Genomic DNA, 25808 nt, shown 5'->3' with positions numbered 1-25808 from the left:
TCTCTGTGTCCCTCGGCTCCTCTTCTTGGCTGTGGCACCCCTAACACCACATACCGCTCTAACACATCCGTACCTCCTGTCTGTGCTGGATCTAGGCCAATGGCGAGCTTAACGTGATGCATGGGGCAGGCGATCCCATGTCGAACACAGTGCTTCACCTTGTAGCACAGACCGCATCGAAAATTACGTCCGTAGCAGAGCACTACGTCATCACTTGCTATGGCGTACACTGCTCAGGAGAACGCCTGTAGTAAATTTACAGGGCGTCAAACATTTCGTTCACATCGTTGCAGAAGCACATAAGACGAAACAGCCGTTTACGGGACAAATCGCGGCCCGACACCCAGTTTAACCGCTGAGTACTTTACGCTATGCATTCTTTAGTGATCTACAGGTAGAATGCTGCAGGTTTTTGGGTGTACATAATGCTGAAAACTCTAACTTGTAACGATATATCCTTTCCTCTACAGTAGTTGTCGATACCAATATTATTTTTCGAATTTTGGACCGTTCAGTATTATCTCAGCTGGTTTTCTGAAAACTTTCATATAATTTTATACACGGTATTTTATATTTCAAGCTAAAATTTATGAAAAGGAATTACTTTATAAAATATTTTAGTTTCTATGTTATAATCGGTAAGTACTAGTTCTCAATGTGCAGTTAAAATTATTTTCTTAGAAACATTTGAAATAACGAATTATTGGCATACTTGAAATTTCTATTATTAATTACACAATCCTGTACTGTTTACTACTTTTTTGGATTCATTTATGAAATAATAATCTAAATTATTCATGTAACTGAAACTAGTAGAATTTCATTTGTTAAGAAAAATATTGTTGCCAATGGCCTTGCTACAGTGGTAACACCGGTTCTCGTCAGATCACCGAAGTTAAGCGCTGTCGGGCTGGGCTAGCACTCGGATGGGTGACCATACGGTCTGCCGAGCGCTGTTGGCGGGTGGGGTGCACTCAGACCTTGTGTGGCAAACTGAGGAGATACTCGATTGAGAAATAGCGGCTCCGGTCTCGTAAACTGACCTACGGCCGGGAGAGCGGTGTGCTGACCACATGCTCCTCCATATCCGCCTGCAATGATTCCTGTGTCTGAGGATGACATGGCGGACGGTCGGTACCACTGGGCCTTCCAAGGCCTGTTCGGACTGTTGTTAGTTTATTGTTATTTCCGCAGGGTGTGGGGGTTGTAAGATTGCCTCTGATATGTGCGGACGGATTTATGTGCGAACAATACAATTTCGGGTTTGTTAACGTGATAAATCAAAAGACTGTATGATATACTAAAATGTGAGAAAATGTATTTACGTAGAAACAAAAATTTTGCAACAACAACCTTCAAATTTATTTAGTTCAATCTAGCCGTGAGGACTTGCCGTGACATTTTCAGCTTTAAGAATCTGCCCCCTAGACTAGAAGAACTGCAGACAACTAACATGACAGATTGAGTAAGCTAGAAAGTTTCCTGTATCAGATTAACTTCCATTCCGATGGCTGTTGCACTCAGCGACTGTTATATTGACTTGTAAATAATAGATTTCAGCTATCAGTCGTCCTTTTTAAATTTTATTGGCTGATCTACATTCCAGCTAGAGACTAGCCATTCTCAATTCACTATCGTTTTTGATCAATGCGTGTAATTGCCTGTTGGTCAGGCTTCATCCACCGTAGGGTAGCTTGCGGAATATCTATGTAGTTGTAGATTTAGATGTAGAGTGCTCGCTAAAAGCAGATTGGTGTCAAACGTAGGCCTTACCTTGAGCAAGAAAGTTTTGTGAATGTGGGTCTGGAGCAGAGCATTGAAGGGAAGTTAATCACGGGCTGTGCGAGGATCAGACAAGGAGAGAATAGAAGTGTTCGAGATGTGAGGCTATAGATGAATGCTCAAAACTAGGCGGACTGATAAGGTAAGGTATGACGAGGTGCCCCTCTGCATCGACGAGGAGGTGAATGAGCCCGAAGCTCTGACTACAATAAGGGACAGGATGACTGCACGTGAGTTATCTACAATTACATCTACATTGCCCAAGCCACCTTACTGGGCGTGGCGGAGGGTAGTTTATGCACCGACGTCACATTCCCCTTTTCCCGTTACAGTCGCATGTGGTTCCCTGGAAGAACGATTGCTGGTAAGCTTCCGTGTGGGCTGGAATCTCTGGACGGTGTTTTCGCGAGATATAAGTTGGAGGGAGCAGTATACTGGTTGACTTTGCTAGGGACGTACGCTCTCGGAAATTTAACAGTGGACCACACCGTGCTGCAGAATGCCTCTCTTGCAGGGTCTGCCACTGAAGTTCGCGACGCTTTCGCGCTTGCTAAATGATCCTTTAACGAAACGTGCTGCTCTTCTTTGGATCTTTTAAGTAATTTCTGGCGTTCCGCAAGGTAGTGTTATAGGCCCATTGCTGTTCCTTATCTATATAAACGATTTGGGAGACAATCTGAGCAGCCGTCTTCGGCTGTTTGCAGATGACGCTGTCGTTTATCGGCTAATAAAGTCATCAAAAGATCAAAACAAACTGCAAAACGATTTAGAAGAAATATCGAAATGGTCCGAAAAGTGGCAGTTGATCTTAAATAACGAAAAGTGTGAGGTCATCCACATGAGTGCTAAAAGGAACGCGTTAAATTTCGGTTACAAGATAAATCAGTCTAATCTAAAAGCCGTAAATTCAACTATACACCTAGATATTACAATTACGAACAATTTAAATTGTAAGGAACACACAAAGAATGTTGTGATGAAGGCTAACAAAAGACTGCGTTTTATTGGCAGGACACTTAGAAAATGTAACAGACCTACTAAGGAGACTGCCTACACTACGCTTGTCCGTCCACTTTTAGAATACCGTTGCGCGGCGTGGGATCCTTACCAGATAGGACTGACTGAGTACACCGAAAAAGTTCAAAGAAAGGCAGCACGTTTTGTATTATCGCGAAATATGGGAGAGAGTGTCACAGAAATGATACAAGATTTGGGATGGACATCATTAAAAGAAAGGCGTTTTTCGTTGCGGCAGAATCTTCTCACGAAATTCCAATCACCGACTTTCTCCTCCGAATGCGAAAATATTTTGTTGACGCCGACCTACATAGGGAGGAACGATCACCAAGATAAAATAAGGGATTCAGAGCTCGTACGGAAAGATATAGGTGTTCATTCTTCCCGCGCGCTATACGAGGTTGGAATAATAGCGAATTGCGAAGGTGGTTCGGTGAACCCTCTGCAGGCACTTAAATGTGATTTGCAGAGTATCCGTGTACATGTAGATGTAGATCTTTTCTGTTTGCTGTAGCAATCCTATCTGGTACTGATCCTACACTGACGAGTATCGGTCACACGAGTGTTTTGTAAGATTGGAGGTAAAATAAATGAATGTGGCGACAGAGACTTAGGCTGTACATTGCTTTAAAGCCAGCGTCGAGACGCTAGTATCCGCTAAAAATAAGCAGACTACTGTTTAAAATTGCTTCTGCTTCTTAATTTCTCTCGTGTCGAGGCAGCAGTTATAAATAGCAAATATTTCACTGCTTTGGTAAACAAGACAGTATCAGGTAGTCATTTTCTGACGTTCTTCTGGTCTTAAAAGCATATCTGACCCAGTAATGCGACGCATTTGGAGTCTTTATTGTTACTTTCTTTTTCTTACAAGTCTAAAATAACCAAGAAGCGAAGTATGCGATGTGAATAGGCTGCTTCCCTAATCCAGCACTTTTCTTAATGCGGAATGACGAAACCGGTGTTCCGTCTGTGTACTCTTCCCAAAAATGCTGAGAACATATTTTGCGGTGTCTTGACGGTTTCCAATATCTCCTCCTCACAGCGTTCAACCAGAGCGGTCTTCGAGTTGTACTAATAGGAAACGTAAACTCAGATTTCGGATATAAAGCCACTATTGAAAAAGTAACCAGCGCGACTAAAATTCATGTAAATAATAGATTTGAGCCATCAGTCGTCCTTTTTCATTTTATTGGCAGATCTAGATTTCAGCTAGAAACTAGCCATTCTCAATGCACTATCGTTTTTGATCAATGCATGTAATTCCCGTTGGTAGGGCTTCATCCACAGTTCATTGAATACTCAATTTGCAAGTCAATATAACAGTCGCTGCGTGCGACAGCCTTCTGAATAGAAGGTAACCCGAGAAAATTGATGTATATGAAAGAAAATATAGCTTGAGAGAGAACACCTATGAATGAAGTATGAGTCTTTTACACTGTAGACTATAACCAGAAGAAATAGAACACCGGCAAATGATGCAAGGTGGCACTATTATTAAAACATTTCCACCAGAAGATGATGTTTGGACCAACTAATATGGCCGACGTCGGCTACACATTTGTGACGTCTTGACAAATCCCCCTCATGAGACCGCTATGTTTGTAAGCTGCTTCCTTTGTTCGCGGACACGTGCGATCATTCCACTTCAAATAGCTTCGTACACCTACTCCTTGATATTTTAGGTAAATAACTGCTTCCAGTGATTGTTCTCCATTCGTGTAATCATACAATAATTGGTCTTTCTGTATATGTATTCGCAATACGTTACCTTTATGTTGAGGATCAACTGCAACTGACTGCGTCAACCGTCAACCCTTTTCAGATCTTCCAGGGTTAAGCTAAAATTTTCTAGTGTCGCAGCTCCTCTGTATACAACAGCATTATCGGCGACATCAAGGAATAGCTTCCGCGATACTAGGTGCTGAGAACTGCAGGGGAAGAGATACATTTAAATATACCCAACAAATAGTCCATTAATATCACGGCCACCTTCGACGTCAACGTGCAATAACCAGTCACACATGGATGGTGGCAGCACTTGCAGTGGAGGGCATATAAAGCATGTTGGGCGAACACGGAAAATAGCGCAGGCGTTGTCGTAATTTTATCTGACGTCCAAAAGGGCATCTACATCCATACACCGCAAGCCACCTGACGATATGTGGCGGAGGGTACTTTGAGTACCTCTATCGGTTCTCCCTTCTATTCCAACCTCGTTTTGTTCGTGGAAAGAAAGATTGTCGGTATGCCTCTGTGTGGGCTCTGATCGCTCTGATTTTATCCTCATGGTCTCTTCGCGAGATATACGTAGGAGGGAGCAAAATACTGCTTGACTCTTCGGTGAAGGTATGTTCTCGAAACTTCAACAAAAGCCCGTACCGAGCTACTGAGCGTCTCTCCTGCAGAGTCTTCCACTGGAGGTTTATTTGTCATCTCCTTAACGCTTTCGCGATTACTAAATGATCCTATAACGAAGCGCGCTGCTCTCCGTTGGATCTTCTCTACCACTTGTATCAAACCTATCTGGTACGGATCCCACACTGGTGAGCAATATTCAAGCAGTGGGCGAACAAGTGTGCTGTAACCTGCTTCCTTTGTTTTCGGATTGCATTTCCTTAAGATTCTACCAATGAATCTCAGTCTGGCATTTGCTTTACCGACGATCAACTTTATATGATCATTCCATCTTAAATCACTCCTATTGCCTACTCCCAGATAATTTTGGAATTAACTGCTTCCAGTTGCTGACCTGCTATATTGTATCTAAATGATAGAGGATCTTTCTTTCTATGTATTCATAGCACATTAAACTTGTCTAAATTGAGATTCAATTTGCCATTGCCTGCAGCATGCGTCACATCGTTGCAGATCCTCCTGCATTTCAGTACAATTTTCCATTATTACAACCATTCGCTATACTACAGCATCATCCGCAAAAAGACTCAGTGAACTTCCGGTGTTATCCACAAGGTAATTTATGTATATTTTGCATAGCAACGGTCCTTCGACACTCCCCTGCGGCACACCTGAAATCACACTTACTTCGGAAGACTTCTCTCCATTGAGAATGACATGCTGCGTTCTGTTATCTAGATTCGTGCCAAGCGTGGAAGCGTTAATGAAACGGCTCAAATGGTTCAAATGGGTCCGAGCACTATGGGACTTAACATCTGAGGTCATCAGTCCCATAGAACTTAGAACTACTTAAACCTAACTAACCATGACACACATCCATGCCCGAGGCAGGATTCGAACCTGCGACCGTAGCGGTCTCGCGATTCCAGACTGTAGCGCCTAGAACCGCTCAGCCACTGCGGCCGGCCGTCATTCTGGAAACCACAGTTGATCAATAGAAGTTTGTATCCATTCTTGAGAATGAGGACCTAGGGCAGTGGCGACAGTTTGAGATGAGGAATTTGGCCTCGTGAAACCAGCCAGAAGACTCATTACCCTCCCCAGCTGGCCTGGTTTGCGCCGCCATACCGTCAGGTCCCGCGGTCTGGCGTGCCGCCTGCGCCATTCTGCGGTCTGGCCCCACCACACCGCATTCCCGGCGCACCGCTTTATTGGACAGCGGGAATGCGGCAATTAAGTTGCTGCGTCGCGACCGCGCTGTACCCGCAGCAAAACCCACATGTGTGCGAGTGACGTGCGACCCCTGAATGATGCAGAATTGACAGCTAGCTGTCGCGAGAGGCGGACCCGCCGCTATAAAAGGAGGCAGGAGTGTTGCGTTGCAAGCAGAGAAGCAGCGACAGCACAGTGGGACGGGCAGCAGAGCTCACAGGCTTCGAGCGTCGATAAGTCACTGGATGTCGTCTGACTAACATATCCATCAGGAACATTTCAGCCACTCTGAAACTCCACAAGTTTTGATTGTGACGAGGAAACGGCGCAGAGCAACACGGCTAGAGCAGGACCGTCCAGACACTAAAGGACAGTAACCGCCGAGCACTAGTCAGTGTTTGTAAACAGTCACACAAAATTTTGATCCCACAACGCTACCACCCAAGCACAAACACTGTACATAGGGAGTTTAAAACACTGGGATACAATTGTGATACGACCATTACTGTTTACAATATAAATAATTAAAATTGCTACACCAGGAATAAATACAGAAGATAAAAGGGTATTCATTGGACAAATACATTATACTAGAACTGACATGTGATTACATTTTCACACAATTTGGGAGCATAGATCCTGAGAAATCAGTACCCACAACAACCACCTCTGGCCGTAATAACGGCCTTGATACGCCTGGGCATTGAGTCAAACAGAGCTTGCATGGCGTCTACAGGTACAGCTGGCCATGCAGCTTCAACACGATACCACAGTTCACCAAGAGTAGTGACTGGCGTATTGTGACGATCCAGTTGTTCGGCCACCATTGACCATACATTTTCAATTGGTGAGAGATCTGGAGAATGTTCTGGCCAGGGCAGCAGTCGAACATTTTCTGTATAAAAGGCCCGTACAGGACCTGCAACATGCGGTCTTGCATTATCCTGCTGAAATGCAGTGCTTCGCAGGTATCGAATGAAGGATAGAGTCACGGGTCGTAACACATCTGAAATGTAACGTCCACTGTTCAAGTGTCGTCAGTGCGAACAAGAGGTGACCGAGACGTGTAACCAATGGCACCCCATACCATCACGCCATGTGATACGCCAGTATGACGATGACGAATACACGCTTCCAATCTGCGTTCACCGCGATGATGCCAAACAAGGATGCGACAATCATAATGCTGTAAACAGAACCTGGATTCTTCCGGAAAAATGACGTTTTGCCATTCGTGTAGCCACGGTCGTCGTCGAGTACACCATCGCAGGCGCTCCTGTCTGTGATGCAGCGTCAAGGGTAACCGCAGCCGTGGTCTCCGAACTGATGATCCATGCTGCTGGAAACGTCGTCGAACTGTTCGTGCAGATGGTTGTTGTCTTGCAAATGTCCCCATCTGTTGACTCAGGGATCGAGGCGTGGCTGCACGATCCGTTACAGCAATACGCATAAGATGCCTGTCGACTGATAGCGATTCGAGGCCGTTGGGATTCAGCACGGCGTTCCGTACTACCCTCCTGAACCAACCGATTCCATATTCTGCTAACAGTCGTTGGATCTCGACCAATGCGAGCAGCAATATCGCGATACGATAAACCACAATCGCGATAGGCTACAATCCGACCTCCTTATACAAGGCATCACAACAATGTTTCACCAGGCAACGCCGGTCAACTGCTGTTTGTGTATGAGAAATTGTTTGGAAACTCTCCTCATGTCAGCACCATGTGTGAATGCTCTGAGAAACCAATCATTTGCATATCACAGCATGTTCTTCCTGTTGGTTAAATTTCGCGTCTGTAGCACGTCATCTTCGTGGTGTAGCAAATTGTGATGGCCAGTAGTGTGGAAAGTGTCGGATGCTCTGTAAGGCTATTCACAGATGATGTAGTCGTCGATACCAAAGTAGCAACGGCAGAAGGTAGTAATAGTTTGCAGAACGACCTGCACAGAATTGATGATTGGTGCAGGCTCTGGCAGTTTCATCCCGAACGTAAATAAATGTAACGTATTCCGTATACATACCAAAAGAAATCTACTACTCTACAACTACACTATTGATAACAAACAGCTGAAGAGAGCGTCTGCCGTAAAATACCTAGTAACTATCCATAGCGACCTTAAGTCGAATGATCACATATAACAGATAGTGGGAAAAATAGACACCAGACTCACATTCATCGGCAGAATCTTATCCAAATGTAACTCATCCACGAAAGAAGTGGCTTATAAGGGACTTGTTCGAACGATTCTTCAGTATAGTTCATGTACACACATTAAAAAAAAGTTTTGCATCACCTCGGTTCAGAGAGTTCCGGAAACTTACAGAAAATTCAAATAGAGATAAACACTACCATCATTTTTGCCCTTTTTATTTCTCATGAAAACCACACATTGCATGTTGTACCACCATACAGTGAGACCTTCAGGGGTGTTGGTCCAGATTGCTGTACACACCGGTACCTCTGATACCCGGTAGCACGACCTCTTGCATTGATGCATGCCTGTATTCGTCGTGGCATACTGTCCACAAGTTCATCAAGACACTGTTGGTTCCGATTGTGCCACTCTTCAATGGCGATTCGACGTAGATCCCTCAGAATGGTTGGTGGGTCACGTAGTCCATGAACAGCCCTTTTCAATCTAACCCAGGCACGTTGGATAGGGTTCAAGTCTGGAGAACATGTTGGCCACTCTAGTCAAATGATGTTATCCTGAAGAAAGTCATTCACAAGACGTGCACGATGGGGGCGCGAATTGTTGCCCATGATGACGCATGCTTCGCCAATATGCTGCCGATATGGTTGCACTATCGGTATTGTACAGCCGTTACGGCGCCTTCCATGTCCACCAGAGGCATACGTCGCCCCTACATAATGCGACCCCAAAACAGCAAGGAACCTTCACCTTGCTGCACTCGCTGGACAGTGTGTCTATGGCGTTCAGCCTGACCGGGTTGCCTCCAAACACGTCTCCGTCGATTCTCTGGTTGAAGGCAGATGCGACACTCACCGGTGAAGAGAATGTGATGCCAATTATGGGCGGTCGATTCGGCATGTTGTTGGGCCCATATGTACCGAGCTGCGTAGCGTCGTCGCTGCAAAGATGGACCTCGTCTAGGACGTCGGATGTGAAGTTGCGCATCGTGCAGCCTATTGCGCAAAGTTTGAGTCGTAGCACGACGTCCTGTGGCTGCACGAAAAGCATTATTCAACACGGTGGCGTTGCTGTCAGGGTTCCTCCGAGCCATAATCCGTAGGCTGCGGTCATCCACTGCAGTAGTAGCCCTTGGGCGGCCTGACCGAGGCTTGTCATCGAGAGTTCCTGTCTCTCTACATCTCCTCAATGTCTGGAAAACATCGCTTTGGTTCGCTCCGAGACGCCTGGACACCTTCCTTGTTGAGAGCCCTTCGTGGCACAAAGTAATATTTTGGACGTGATCGAACCGCGGTATTGACCGTCTAGGCATGGTTGAACTACAGGCAACACGAGCCGTGTACCGCCTTCCTGGTGGAATGACTGTCGGACCCCCTCTGTCTAACAGGCGCTGCTCATGCATGGTTGTTTACAGGTTTGGGCGGGTTTATTGACATCTCTAAACAGTCAAAAGAACAGTGTCTCTGATGCAACATCCACAGCCAACGCCTATCTTCAGGAGTTATGCGAAACGGTGTGATGCAAAACTTTTTTGATTACGAAATGAGGCACTGGAATTAGTAGACGAATTTTGCCATTTGGGGAGCAAAATACACTATGTGATGGAAAGTATCCGGACACGCCCAAAAACATACGTTTTCGATATTAGGTAGACTGTGCTGCCACCTACTGACAGGTATTCCATATCAGCGGCCTCAGTAGTCATTAGACAACGTGAGAGAGCAGAATGGAGCGCTCCGCGGAACTCACGGACTTCGAACATCGTCAGGTGATTGGGTGTCACTTGTGTAATGCTTCTGTAAGCGAGATTTCCACGCTCATAAATATCCTTAGGTCCGCTGTTTCCGATCTAATAGTGAAGTGGGAACGTAAAGGGATACGTACAGCACAAAAGCGAACAAGCCGACCCCGTCTGTTGACTGACAGAGACCGCCGACAGTTGAAGAGGGTCGTAATGTGTAATAGGCAGACATCTATCCAGATCATCACACAGGAATTCCAAACTGCATCAGCATCCACTGCAAGTACTATGACAGCTAGGCGGGAGGTGAGAAAACTTGGACTTCGTCGTCGAGTGGCTGCTGATAAGTCACACATCACGCCGGTAAATGCCAAACGACGCCTCCCTTGGTGTGAGGAGCGTAAACATTGGACGAATGAACAGTGGAAAAACGATGACTGGAGTGACGAATCACGGTACACACGAAGTGATCCGACGGCAGCATGTGGGTATGGCGAACGTCATCAGCCAGAGTGTGTAGTGCCAACAGTAAAATTCGGAGGTGGTGATGTTACGGTGTGGTCGCGTTTTGCATGGAGGGGGCTTGCACCCCTTGTTGTTACGCGTGGCACTATCACTGAAAGAGCATACATTGATGTTTTAAGCATCTTCTTGCTTCCCACTGTTGAAGAGAAATTTTGGGATGGAGATTGTATATTACAACACGATCGAACACCTGTTCACAATGCAAGGCCTGTGGTAGAGTGGGTACAGGTCAATAACATCACCGTAATCGACTGCCCTGCGCAGAGTCCTGACCTGAATTCTATAGAACACCTTTGGGATGTTTTGGAACGCTGAATTCGTGCCAGGCCTCACCGACCGACATCGATACCTCTCCTCAGTGCAGCACACCCTGAAGAACAGACTGCCATTCCCCAAGAAAATTTCCAGCACCTATTTGAACGTGTGCCTGCGAGAGTGGAAGCTGCCATTAAGGCTAAAAGTGGGCCAACACCATTCCGAATTCCAGCATTACCGGTGGAGAGCTCCAAGAAATTGAAAGTCATTTTCAGCCACGTGTCCGGATACTTTTGATCACATAGTGTAACTCGTGATGGCCTATAAGGAGAGGATATAAAATGCGTACTGTATACAGCGTAGTAACCATTTCTGGAAAAAAAGGAGAATCTGGAGTGCCATCTTGTACGGAAACGAATGGTGGAGGAGGAACATAATAAGACTGTAAGGCTGTTGGGTCTGTCTGTCTGAACACGCTTGTCTCCAGAACTACTAACCTCAGCGTTGCTTAGGGGAGTGTATAGGTTTAATTTAAACAAAATCGGAACTCAGAAAATAAAGATATCGTAATTCAAAATTATACCTGAAATCGTCTGCTCGCTTAGTATTTAATCATCACAGTGTAGTATACCAAAGACACAATACATGGCACTATCAGTTTCGTAGTATACCACACAACCAACAAATGACGTTATTAGTGGTTTTTAACTCCGTGACAGATGTATTTTCGAAAATTTGTATCAGTGACAAAATTAAGTGCCACAATCTTCACGAACACAAACTAACGCTAAATATATTTGGTTTGAATATATGGGTATACTGTGCACTAAAAACTTAACGGCAATGCTGCTTTCTATAGGTTCTAGTTATATTCTTTGCTTGTTGTTGTTGTGGTCTTCAGTCCTGAGACTGGTTTGATGCAGCTCTCCATGCTACTCTATCCTGTGCAAGCTCCTTCATCTCCCAGTACGTACTGCAACCTACATCCTTCTGAATCTGCTTAGTGTATTCATCTCTTGGTCTCCCTCCACGATTTTTACCCTCCACGCTGCCCTCCAATGCTAAATTTGTGATCCCTTGATGTCTCAGAACATGTCCTACCAACCGATCCCTTCTTCTAGTCAAGTTGTGCCACAAACTTCTCTTCTCCCCAATCCTATTCAATACCTCCTCATTAGTTATGTGAACTACCCACCTAATCTTCAGCATTCTTCTGTAGCACCACATTTCGAAAGCTTCTATTCTCTTCTTCTCTAAACTATTTATCCTCCATGTTTCACTTCCATACATGGCTACACTCCATACAAACACTTCCAGAAACGACTTCCTGACAAATCTATACTCGATGTTAACAAATTTCTCTTCCTCAGAAACGCTTTCTTTGCCATTGCCAGTCTACATTTTATATCCTCTCTACTTCGACCATCATCAGTTATTTTGCTCCCCAAATAGCAAAACTCCTTTACTAGTTTAAGTGTCTCATTTCCTAATATAATTCTCACAGCATCACTCGACTTAATTCGACTACATTAAAGCTGCATGCCCTCAGGAAAATATTCTTTGCTAGGAAAAGCAAATTTACACTTTTATTTCGTTTTGTTTGCAAATAAGAATGTCTAGAAAATGGTCTTCTCTTCTTTAAAACATTAGAACGGCTAAAGGTCTGCAGACTACGCTGTCTCAAGCATGCATTGAAGATGGTGAGGCGACACTTGATGTGCCTCGAGAACACCAGGCTTTAACTCGCTCTTTGGAAGTTTCTTCCAGAAGCGAGGAACAGTGTAACTCTGATCTAGAGCATCATGCATTGTCCTGAGAACCCGTCGAACTGAGAGGCGTAGAGTTACTTCTGTCCAACGGAACATCATAGAAGCGGATATTCTGAAGGGGAGTGGTGAAGGCGAGCCAGTTTTTGCACTGCTGGCCATTACAACTCCTGCACCAGAAGATGACGTGCTACAGACGCGAAATGTAACCGACAGGAAGAAGATGCTGTGATATGCAAATGATTAGCTTTTCAGACCATTCAAACAAGATCGGCGCCGGTGGCGACACCTACGACGTGCTGACATGAGGAAAGTTTCCAATCGATTTCTCATACACTAACAGCAGTTGACTGGCGTTGCCTGGTGAAACTTTGTCGTGATGCCTCGTGTAAGTAGGAGAAATGCGTACCATCACTTTTATGACTTTGATAAAGGTCGGATTGTAGCCTATCGCGATTGCGGTTTATCGTATGTATCGCGACATTGCTGCTCGCGTTAGTCGAGATACAATGACTGTTAGCAGAATAGGTGGGTTCAGGAGGGAAATACGGAACGCCGTGCTGGATCCCAACGGCCTCGTATCACTAGCAGTCGAGATGAGAGGTATGTTATCAGCATGGGTGTAACGGGTTGTGAAGCCACCTCTCTATCCCTGAGTCAACATATGGGGACGTTTGCAAGACAACAATCATCTGCACGAACAGTTCGACGACGTTTGCAGCAGCAGGGACTATCAGATCGAAGACCACGACTGCGGTTACCCTTGACGCTGCATCACAGACAGGAGTGCCTGCGATGGTGTACTCAACGACGAACCTGGGTGCACGAATGGCAAAACGTCATTTTTTCGGATGAATCTAGGTTCTGTTTAATCATGATGGTCGCATCCGTGTTTGGCGACATCGCCGTGAACGCACATTGGAAGCGTGTATTCGTCATCGCCATACAGGCGTATCACCCGGCGTGATGGCATGTGGTGCCATTGGTTACACGTCTCGGTCACCTTTTGTTCGCATTGACTGCACTTTGAACTGTGGACATTACGTTTCAGATGTTTTACGACCCGTTGCTCTACCCTTCATTCGATCTGCGATAATGCACGATCGCATGTTGCCGGTCCTGTACGGGCCTTTCTGGATACAGAAAATGTTCGACTGCTGCCCTGGCCAGCACATTCTCCAGATCTCTCACCAATTGAAAACGTCTGGTCAATGGTGGTCGAGCAACTGGCTCGTCACAATACGCCAGCCACTAGTCTTGATGAACTGTGGTATCGTGTTGAAGCTGCATGGGCAGCTGTACCTGTGCACAGCATCCGAGCTCTGTTTGACTCAATGCTCAGTCGTATCGAGGCCGTTATTACGGCCAGAGGTGGTTGTTCTGGGTACTGATTTCTCAGGATCTATGCACCTAAACTGCGTGAAAATGTAATCACATGTCAGTTCTAGTGTAATATATTTGTCCAATGAATACCCGTTTATCATCTGCATTTCTTCTTGGAGTGGCAACTTTAATGCCCAGTAGTGTATATCGCGAATCTCACTTGTTCTTAACAGTTTGCCATTTCATTTTACGCGTGCACAGGTCACAGTGAGCTTACGTTGCGTCATGACCGTAAACAGAGCACAAGAGCACACACTGCGTGCTGCATGTGTCGACCTTAGTGTCAGGTGCATTTTGCGCGACTAGGTGTATGTGGCACTCTCCCGTGTTTGTGAAGCAAACAAGCTCTTCGTTAATGTCCCCGATCATTCTGTTTCAAAGGTTCTATACAGAAACACTTTATAAGTGAGAAATAAATCACACGTGTACATAGTCTCAGGTGCAGCTACAAATAAATGCCCGGGGGTGACTGGCTTTCTCCGCAACAATGATTATTGATAAATCAGAATTTCAGGTTTGAGGCGCTCGTTAGCTGAGGCGCCTCACATACCGGTTGGTTATAATTAAACTTTCCCTATTTATATTATTATTATTATAACACGTATCTATCGTACACGTACCAAACTTGGCAGCATTAATGTCCACTGTATGGGGTGCAGGATGCCCATACGTCACCGCCCCACCGTCCAGTTCCAACTAGGGCCACCACGTGCCGTGATCAGTCAACGTGGTTCATAGCCTCACACACCTGACCAGTCGCAGTGCACTTGTTGACGTGTCAACATGAGCTTGCACAAAAGGAGCAACGCGATATTGGTGAAACTCTACTATTGTTGTTCTTGTGGCCTTCAGTCCAGATACTGGTTTGATGCAGCTCTCCATGTTACCCTATCCTGTGCAAGCTTCTTCATCTCCCAGTACCTACTGCAACCTAGATCCTTCTGAATCTGCTTAGTCTTCTCATCTTTTGGTCTCCCTCCACGATTTTTATCCTCCACGCTGCCCTCCAGTACTAAATTGGTGATCCCTTGATACCTCAGAATATGTCCTACCAAGCGATCCCTTCTCCCAGTCAAGTTGTGCCACAAATTTCTCTTCTCCCCAATTCTATTCAGTACCTCCTCATTAGTTATGTGATCTATCTATCTAATCTTCAGCATTTCGAAACCTTCTATTCTCTTCTTGTCTATTTATTCTCCACGTTACTTGGCTACACTCCATACAAATACTTTCAGAAACGACTTCCTGACACTTAAATCTATACTCGATGTTAACTAATTTCTCTTCTTCAGAAATACTTTCCTTGCCATTGTCAGTCTATATTTTATATCCTCTCTACTTCGACCAGTTATTTTGCTCACGAAATAGCAAAACTCATTTACTACTTTAAGCGTCTCATTTCCTAATCTAATTCCTGCAGCATCACCCGATTTAATTCGACTACATTCCATTATTTTCGTTTTGCTTTTGTTGATGTTCATATTATATCCTCCTTTCAACACCCTGTCCATTCCATTCAGCTGCTCTTCCAAGTCCTTTGCTGTCTCTGACAGAATGACAGTGTGATCGGCGAACCTCAAAGATTTTATTTCTTCTCCATGGATTTTAATTCCTACTCCAAATTTTTCTTTTGTTTCCTTTACTGATTTCTCAATATACAGATTGAATAACATCGGGGAGAGGCTACAACCCTGTCTCACTCCCTTCCCAACCACTGCTTCCCTTTCATGCCCCTCGACTCTTATAACTGCCATCTGGTTTCTGTACAAATTGTAAATAGCCTTTCGCTCCCTGTATTTTACCCCTGCCAAAGAAAGTAGTCCAGTCAACATTGTCAAAAGCTTTCTCTAAGTCTACAAATGCTAGAAACGTAGGTTTGCCTTTCCTTAATCTATTTTCTAAGATAAGTCGTAGGGTCAGTATTGCCTCACGTGTTCCAACATTTCTACGGAATCAAAATTGATCTTCCCCGAGGTCAGCTTCGACCAGTTTTTCCATTCTCTGCTATTAAGACAACAGTAATGCTCCAGCTGTACTTCGAGAATATCGCCGGCTGAAAGGATTACGGAAGGGTCGTCTTTCTCCACCTGCTGCGCGGAGCATGATGAAGAAGTTCGAATCGTCTGGAGAACTGGGCGTCGCTCTGGTAACAGGCCGACGACCCGTTGCACCACTGCTGGTTGGCGAAATCTCTGTTGCTATGGCATGCAGCGCTGCGCGCAATTCCTGATCGTCAGGCAGTGCGCGTGCTGTGTCGCGACAGTTGAACGTCCCGTGGTCCACTGTACGGAAGGTGCTTCGAACCGTTCTCAAACGGTAACGGTACAAAATCCATATCGCACAGCTCCTTGCACCATAGGGCGCACAATGACGTGTTGACTTCGCTCTCCACTTTCTCATAAGAACTGAAGTTGACGAGGGCTGACCCTGGATCATCTTACGGACACACGAAGCTCATTTTCCTCTGACGGTTGAGGTGAACACACAGAATTGCCGAGTGTGGCGATCTTCACCTCCAGCCACTGTGCGTGAAGTTCCTCCGTGCGGTGAACGTGTCACCGTATGGTGTGGCTTCACGGGAACGTTCATCATTGGTCCATTCTTTTTTGAACGGGATGCCGCTCCAGGGCCAAAGACGTGCAGTGCAACTGGCCAGCATCACTGTGATATGCTTCGCCAGCATGTCGTACCCCCCTACAGGAGAGAGACACATTGAAGTCAACAGTTTTCTTGTAAGATGGGGCCCCACCGCACATCACTCGTGACATTCATCTACTTCTCTGGAACATTTTTGGAAACGATTGAACTATCGTTCGATTCTTTCCAAATGCTTAGTCAGCACGATCACCTGACCTCAGTCCCTGTGATTTCTGGTTGTGACGTTACCTGAAGGACAGAGTTTACCAGGGAAACATTCACACATGTGCTGATCTGAAGCACAGCATATCAAGAGAGGTAGCCAACATACCTATGGATGTGATTTGTTCTGCTGTACTTCACTCGTGAAGTCCACCTGCTTCTCCGAAGCACGTTTTCAAACGATCGAATTATCAGCCGATAGTTCCCAAATGCTTGACCGCCATGATCACCCTATCTCACTCCCTGTGATTTCTGGTTGTGGGGCTACCTGAAGGACAGGGTTTACATCATTCAAACATGTGCTGATCTGAAGCGCAGCATATCAAGAGAGGTAGCCAGCATACCTACGGACATGTTTCGTTCTGCTGTGCAGATTGCAGCCCTGCGCTTTCACACTCTTCTGGACACTGATGGGCCCCTTTTATAGCGGTAATGGTACAGGTATGCAATGCTATGGTGTACCGTAGCAGCAAATTAAAAGTGTTTCAATTCAATTGATTCTACATTATTTCTCTTCCTCATGTCCTTTACATTGATGCTACCAAGTTTGGTACTCGTACGCTAAGTAGTTTACGCGTAAGACGAAATAAATAGGGAAAGTTTAGTTATAACCACGCTGTATATCTGTAACACACTTTCAAACTACCATAATCATACCCTTCAGTTTTCATAGTTCCTCTGGCATCCAGTGCTCATATTCTCCATTATGTACGCTGTAAGCAATAAAGCATCTGTGATAAGATAATGCTGGTAAATGGTAGACGTGTGTACGAGAAGCGTCCACGCGCCATCAACTTGCTTACGCTTCTCTCGGCTGTGTTTGTTAGAGGACCACGGGAAACTGCTGGACTTTTCGTTTCAGTCCACCGGAGCGCGAAATGAGTCCGATGCCGGCTTCAGTGGAGACGATGTGCCGCGAAAAATTTCCAGCTGCCAAAATTCAGCCGCTCGCCAGATAGGATAAAGACATCTGCAAGGTCTTGCCCAGAGACAGACAGACCTGGAACTTATTACTGTTTCTCACATTTTAATTAAACAACTAGGATCACTAACAAGTTGAGTTCGTCTATTTTCCTTCTTTAATTTTTTCCCTGTATTCCTCTACCTTCTCCTCACGTTATCTTTTTTCTAACGTCTGTCCATGTAATTACCTTTTTTCCTAATTTGAGAACCTTTTGATTCTTTGGTGTTGCGTCTTTGTAGTTCTGTGCCTATTTCTGTGACCAGGTTACCGTTGACTTCTTTTTCCTGATATACAGAGATATATCCTTTGTTAATCTGCTTTCTTTCGTTCGGTAGCGATGTCCGAAAGAAAACTGATATTTCGTTTTGCCATTACCTTTAATGTTAACTCGCAATTTCCAACCCGCTTTCGTTCATGTTGCACGTTTTTTTCCCTTTCTTTAGTTCTATTCCCTTCCAACTGACAAATGGTTTTGTGCGTCTATGTGTTTTGTGTATTATGCGCGCGCGCGCGCGCGGGTGTGTGTGTCTTTTGTTACACATTCGTTTCCACAATGCGTGTTTCGCACTGGAAAACCCTGTTTTGGGAATATAGTACTTGTGTAAACATCTACGAGAATACGTTGTTCTTTTATAACGTACGTGCCAGTCCTGTAATTAACGTTGTGCAAATACTGGAGAGCTACATCTTTACATCTCTGAAGCAGCTTTGAGAAGCCCTGAAACATCGTACTGCGTGTTTCTGTGGAAGTAATCTGGCCTGTATCCGGGTATCCAGTTCATCTCAAACATTTTTCTTAGGCGAAAATCGCAGTCATGTGCAAATTTCAAAAAATGCCGGACACTGTGCTGTCTATAATAACATTTATTGCTAGCGGTCAACCCATTTCGGTTCTCAGTCACCTTCAAGGCAGTTGTTCAAAAGTTCTCGTTGGAAACTTGTATGACTTGTAGAGGGCAGTGAGTACATGAATGTCTGACTACGAACCCATGTCCGTAAATGACATCCAACGGCGCTACAGAGCGTCGAAGTACAGACGCTGGCCCCTGTAAATCTGTGTATATACAAGGTGATTCCACGATGATGTTACAAACTTTGAAGGATGATGGACATTGATATGTATCAGTTTAAGGTAAGGGTCCCTGTACCGGAAACGAACGAGTCGAAAGTTGTAAACGAAAACCGTTATGATACCTTTGACGGTGAAATACATGCACCGGTACTGTTGTTGCTAAGAATGTAGGGTAAAATAACTTTCAGAGGTGGTACTATGGACCAATACAAGGAAAAAATGTACATCTACATCTACATATACATGATAAATCTGCAATTCACATTTAAGTGCTTGGCAGAGGGTTCATCGAACCACAATCATACTATCTCCCTACCATTCCACTCCCGAACAGCGCGCGGGAAAAACGAACACGTAAACCTTTCTGTTCGAGCTCTGAATTCTCTTATTTTATTTTATGATCATTCCTATCTATGTAGGTTGGGCTCAACAAAATATTTTCGCATTCGGAAGAGAAAGTTGGTGACTGAAATTTCGTAAATAGATCTCGCCGCGACGAAAAACGTCTTTGCTGTAATGACTTCCATCCCAATTCGCGTATCATATCTGCCACACTCTCTCCCCTACTAGATGATAATACAAAACGAGCTGCCCTTTTTTGCACCCTTTCGATGTCCTCCGTCAATCCCACCTGGTAAGGATCCCATACCGCGCAGCAATATTCTAACAGAGGACGAACGAGTGTAGTGTATGCTGTCTCTTTAGTGGACTTGTTGCATCTTCTAAGTGCCCTGCCAATGAAACGCAACCTTTGGCTCGCCTTCCCCACAATATTATCTATGTGGTCTTTCCAACTGAAGTTGTTCGTAATTTTAACACCCAGGTACTTAGTTGAATTGACAGCCTTGAGAATTGTACTATTTATCGAGTAATCGAATTCCAACGGATTTCTTTTGGAACTCATGTGGATCACCTCACACTTTTCGTTATTTAGCGTCAACTGCCACCTGCCACACCATACAGCAATCTTTTCTAAATCGATTTGAAACTGATACTGGTCTTCGGATGACCTTACTAGACGGTAAATTACAGCATCATCTGCGAACAACCTAAGAGAACTGCTCAGATTGCCACCCAGGTCAGTTATATAGATCAGGAACAGCAGATGTCCCAGGACGCTCCCCTGGGGAACACCTGATATCACTTTACTCGATGATTTGCCGTCTACTACTACGAACTGCGACTTTCCTGACAGGAAATCACGAATCCAGTCGCACAACTGAGACGATATCCCATAGGCCCGCAGCTTGATTAGAAGTCGCTTGTGAGGAACGGTGTCAAAAGCTTTCCGGAAATCTAGAAATACGGAATCAACTTGAGATCCCCTGTCGATAGCGGCCATTACTTCGTGCGAATAAACTGCTAGCTGCGTTGCACAAGAACGATGTTTTCTGAAACCATGCCGACTACATATCAGTAGATCGTTCCCTTCGAGGTGATTCATAATGTTTGAATACAGTATATGCTCCAAAACCCTACTGCAAACCGACCTCAATGATATAGGTCTGTATTTCGATGGATTACTCCTAATACCCTTCTTAAACACTGGTGCGACCTGCGCAATTTTCCAATCTGTAGGCACAAATCTGTCGGTGAGCGAGCGGTTGTATATGATTGCTAAGTAGGGAGCTATTGTATCAGCGTAATCTGAAAGGAACCTAATCGGTATACAATCTGGACCTGAAGACTCGCCCGTATCAAGCGATTTGAGTTGCTTCGCAACCCCTAAGGTATCTACTTCTAAGAAACTCATGCTAGAATTCTGGAATATTCCATTCGTCTTCTCTGGCGAAGAAATTTCGGAAAACTGCGTTCAATAACTCCACTTTAGCGGCACAGTCGTCGGTAACAGTACCATCGGCACTGCGCAGCGAAGATATTGACTGCGTCTTGCCGCTTGTGTACTTTACATACGACCAGAATTTCTTCGGATTTTCTATCAAACTTCGAGACAATTTTTCGTTGTGGAACCCATTAAAGGCATCTCGCATTGAAGTCCGTGCCAAATTTCGCGCGTCTGTTAATTTTAGCCAATCTTCGGGATTTCGCGTTCTTCTGAACTTCGCATGCTTTTTCCGTTGCCTTTGCAACAGCGTTCAGACATGTTTTGTGTGCCATGGGGGATCAGTTCCATCTCTTACCAATTTATGAGGTATGAATCTCTCAATTGCTGTTGTTACTATATCTTTGAATTTGAGCCACATCTCGTCTACATTTGCATAGTCAATTCGGAAGGAATGGAGATTGTCTCTTAGGAAGGCTTCTAGTGACACTTTATCCGCTTTTTTAAGTAAAATTATTTTGCGTTTGTGTCTGGTGGATTTGGAAGAAACGGTATTGAGCCTAGCTATAACGACCTTGTGATCACTAATCCCTGTATCAGTCATGATGCTCTCTATTAGCTCTGGATTGTTAGTGTGTTTTCGCAACCATTTACAATTGGCGTGGGTTATTGGACTAACTGCTCGAAATAAAGATTGACTCTAACATTGGCTCTAACATGCATATCTGAGGCGCTATGAGCACTTGTTCATGTTGGCTAGTGCGAATCTCCTGTGTTGAACACGTGCTCATAGCTCTTAGGCCCGTTACTCACTGGGAAACTGATAAAGATCACCAGCGACCGTCACCGACAGAGATGCATTCGTTTGAACTGGAGTGTTCACACAGGGACACCACACCGCTTCACCGATGACCGAACCACTGTGACCCAGCAGTGACTCACTCTCGCCACATGTGGCGGACAAGGTCACTGTGATTACAGCTGTCACCGCCAGACGTGCACTAGTTTTAATTGGAGCGTTCACACTGGATCAAAGATCACAGACACAGCGCTGCAGGTTTGCCAACCGACAGGCTGGCATTTCTGAGACAGTGACGCGAAACATTCATTGTACATTGTACTCTACACACTGTAGCCATGAGTTTAGATTTGATTAACACGGAAGATTTTGTAAGTGAGGTAGAGAGTCGTCCTGATATTTGGGATGTGAAAAGCGATGACTAATGCAACAAAGTGAATAAAATAATGCGTGGCAAGAAAGTATAACGAAGTTTGTGCCTGATTTCAATGAGAGGAGCATAGATGAGAAAAACAAAACTGGTAAGTTGTATGTCCTTTTTTTCAAATTTAATACCTTAGCCTATAAAAGGCTAGCGAAGTTTAGTTGTTACCCCTGTACGAGTCCATTTCACTAACTAATCAGTTGGCAATACCTGCGATGTCAGACACCAATGCTCCAAGAGTGTTTACCACACACACCAAAGACCATCACTGGCGACCGTCATCAGTGTCATAGTGCGAAAAAGGCCTTAATGCATCCATTTTAGAGCTCATGTTTATTGAAGATTTTTTCCTTGTTTTCGTCCATACTACCACGTCTGAAAGTGGCCTATCCTACAACCTTAGGAACAGCAGTACCGGTACACGTATTCCACCGTCAGAAGTATCACAACGGTTTTCGTTGACAACTTTGGTTCATTTCCGGTACAGAGACCCTTAAGTCAGATTGATGCATTTATCAATGTCCATCATAATATCAAGTTTGTTCCTTTCTTCCAGTGCGTAAGCACAACATGTCCAATCTCTTAAGAGGAGTAGGTCATCAAATGGGCTGACTTGGGGCAGGAGAGGCACTACAGGACATTTTAATTTCCACTGTCAATACTTTTACAAATAAATTCATAAAACTTTGTCAGCATGATCAGGAAAGGTTCAGGATTCACACTCACAACAGTTGAAGTTCAAAAACATAATAAAATAACTTTTTTTACTTGCGAAATTTCATTATTTTTTCGCTTACAATTGGCTGCATTTGTTGCTTTCGGTACACTTTTATTCAGAAGTAAGAGAGATTCTTCGATGAATTTTGCACAGCATACAAACCATACTTACAGGTGTATGAAACTCTAGAATTTATTTAATTTATGAAAAAATAAAAGAGCTGTTACATTTTAAATTTCATATTTAGAAAAAATTCAAATTTTTACCACAGTTTGTAATAGATTTGGAAAAATCTAGAGTTTCATACACCTGTAAGTATGGTTTGTACGCTGTGTAAAATTCATCACAGAATCTGTCTAACTTATGAAGAAAAGTGTACCTATAGCAACAAATGCAACCAATAGTAAGTGAAAATATGATGAAATTTCACACACACACACACACACACACACACACACACAAATATTTTTGTTGTGGGTTGGCAGGAGAGCCAACACCGTATTACTAGAGGAAGCTGAAAGGCACGCGTTTTAGCTCACGCAGGCTGGCGTGAGGTCTGGAACAGGACAAGGAAATTAGAATTAAAAAAAACGGACGTAGCTGGTGGAATACTTAACTTTAATCCATTAATGGTGAACGTCGCTCTTGACGGTACATGATTCAGTATCAATAGTAACTGGTAATGGCGCCTTGCTAGGTCGTAGCAAATGACGTAGCTGAAGGCTATGCTAACTATCGTCTCGGCAAATGAGAGCGTATTTTGTCAGTGAACCATCGCTAGCAAAGTCGGCTGTACAACTGGGGTGAGTGCTAGGAAGTCTCTCTAGACCTGCCGTGTGGCGGCGCTCGGTCTGCAATCGCTGATAGTGGCGACACGCGGGTCCGACGTATACTAACGGACCGCGGCCGATTTAAAGGCTACCACCTAGCAAGTGTGGTGTCTGGCGGTGACACCAAAATTTTCGTATGCTTTTGAACTTCCACTGCTATGAATATGAATCCTGGATCCTTCCTGGTCATGCTAACAAAGTTTTATGAATTTATTTTTTAAAACTATAGACAGTGGAAATTAAAATGTCATGTGGTGCCTCTCCTGCCCCAAGTCAGCCCATTTGATGTCCTACCCCCCTTAAAGGAATCAGAAACTGCGAGCAAGGGGTCATGCTTAGGTGGTGTCACTGCTACATCAGAAGTGAGTTTCAGTCTGGGAATTTGGATCGGAAGACGAGCGTGCTCGGGCGGCCGGAGCACTTAAGACAACCAGTCGCGTAAAGCGGGAAATCTGGGTTCGAATCCGAGTTCGGCACAAATTTGCACCTGTTACTACTGAGACATTCCAATGCCCAAATTAGGGTAACGTTATCAAAATCTCTGGTAAATAATATATTACGTAGGACTTCATTCTTTCTCGGTAACGATTAACAATTTATGAACACCTCTTGTAAGTTACTGTTAGGAACTGAACGTGACGAAATGGCTCTTAATACGTTTTAGATGCTTGTTCCTAAACGTAAACTATATAGCGACCGGGGAAAAGTTGCAAGACTGGTTTTATTTCTGGGAATTTAAGAAGTGTCAGCGCAGTAGCTTAGGTGGCAGCTCGAACTAACAACTGCAAACAACATATGTGCATTCGACCAGTCAGTCGTGAGCAGGCGGTGTTAAATAGTCTACGTGGCGGCCGCAGTTTGTCAACGTTGCTGTCTCACAAATCGCAAATGGGGCAACACCTGTAAATCCAGTGTTCAAGACACTGTCCACAGAATGTCTCTAAGAAGAGAAAAGTGATTGCAAAACTTTCCTCGCACACCTTGACACCCGTAGAGGAACAACGACGCATGGATGTCCGCCTCGAGTCGTTGGAAATGCAAAATCCGGACAGTTCTTCTCCGGAAAATATCATAACAGCTGACTAGACCTACTGTGATCAATATGAAGCCACCACAGAATGGCAGAGTACATAAATTCTGATGAAGGGTCAACGTTTTGACGACGTATCCGACATTCCAGCCATAGTAACGCTCGAGTTGAACAACATCCCAACAGAGGAATTTCCGGACGGTTTCACGTGGTTGTTCGAATGCCCTGCGCGTTGTACTCGACAGGAGGGAAACACTGTAGAACAGCTGAAGCACTAGAAGCCAGCATTTTAATTTTTCTCTACTTTATATGAATTCAGTCTCAGTTTTGTCGACTGACAAGGTACACGTAACGCATTGGTACTAATTTTTGTGTTGACTCTTATGACGTATGGACATTTTTAGACGCGTTTTCGAACTTTTAGTCCACTGCGCGACGTCGTGCTGAGAAGTTTTGAAACCTCCGTTTGACCTCGCCCCGAAGAGCAGTAATGTGACAAGCTGTGGCCACGGGAGTGGAGTGGATTAACTTGTCAGCGAAAGCATGGAGGCGCGCGCACCACAGGGGAGTGGGGTGCCATTTGCCATACGTCTCTCTCTCTCTCTCTCCCCGCCCCCCCCCCCCCCACACACACATACACACATATACTCACATGCACTATTAATGGCGGTTATACCAGAGACAACCTGTTTTTGTTCATACCGATTTTTTTCGTCTCCAGTTTAACCCGACTGCTAAAACCACTCAAATAGCCGGTTTGTTTTATTGCTGTTGTTTCCAGGAATTAACGTAGACTTCCAAAAAAGATTGAAAAAAATTTAGTGAAGTTGAAGGAGTACAAGATGTCGACCAGTAAGAAGTTGGGGCTCTAACAGAAGTTGACCTCCGCACCTCCAGAAAAGATTGCGTAGGTGAGGGAGACGATGACAGCGAGAGGGAAGTGTGACAAGTCGAAGACTTCCCTGCATTGTCACTTTTGGATTAATTTTCCTCTCTGAAGCAATAACAAAAATCGCAATGTTATTGGACAATAGCTATGTTAATCAAATTCACCTTCCCTTCCAAGGAACATTGTGGCTGTTTTCTCCTTATAGATTCCTCAAGTGTGTTGTGCCTGCTCCTATTTTTAATCTAGT

At 44.6% G+C, this 25808-nt stretch overlaps 1 protein-coding gene and 1 pseudogene across 1 annotated transcript in view; both read left to right on the top strand.

The window, feature by feature from the left end:
- The window catches only part of LOC126215325 (uncharacterized), a 624418-nt gene that overhangs the window by 71926 nt on the left and 526684 nt on the right, over positions 1-25808 (top strand). The window lies entirely within an intron of this gene.
- Positions 845-962, top strand: LOC126215410 (5S ribosomal RNA; annotated as a pseudogene).

Source organism: Schistocerca nitens, chromosome 12, assembly GCF_023898315.1.
Source record: "Schistocerca nitens isolate TAMUIC-IGC-003100 chromosome 12, iqSchNite1.1, whole genome shotgun sequence".
Classification (NCBI taxonomy): domain Eukaryota; kingdom Metazoa; phylum Arthropoda; class Insecta; order Orthoptera; family Acrididae; genus Schistocerca; species Schistocerca nitens.
This window is presented reverse-complemented; position numbering and strand designations above follow the sequence as displayed.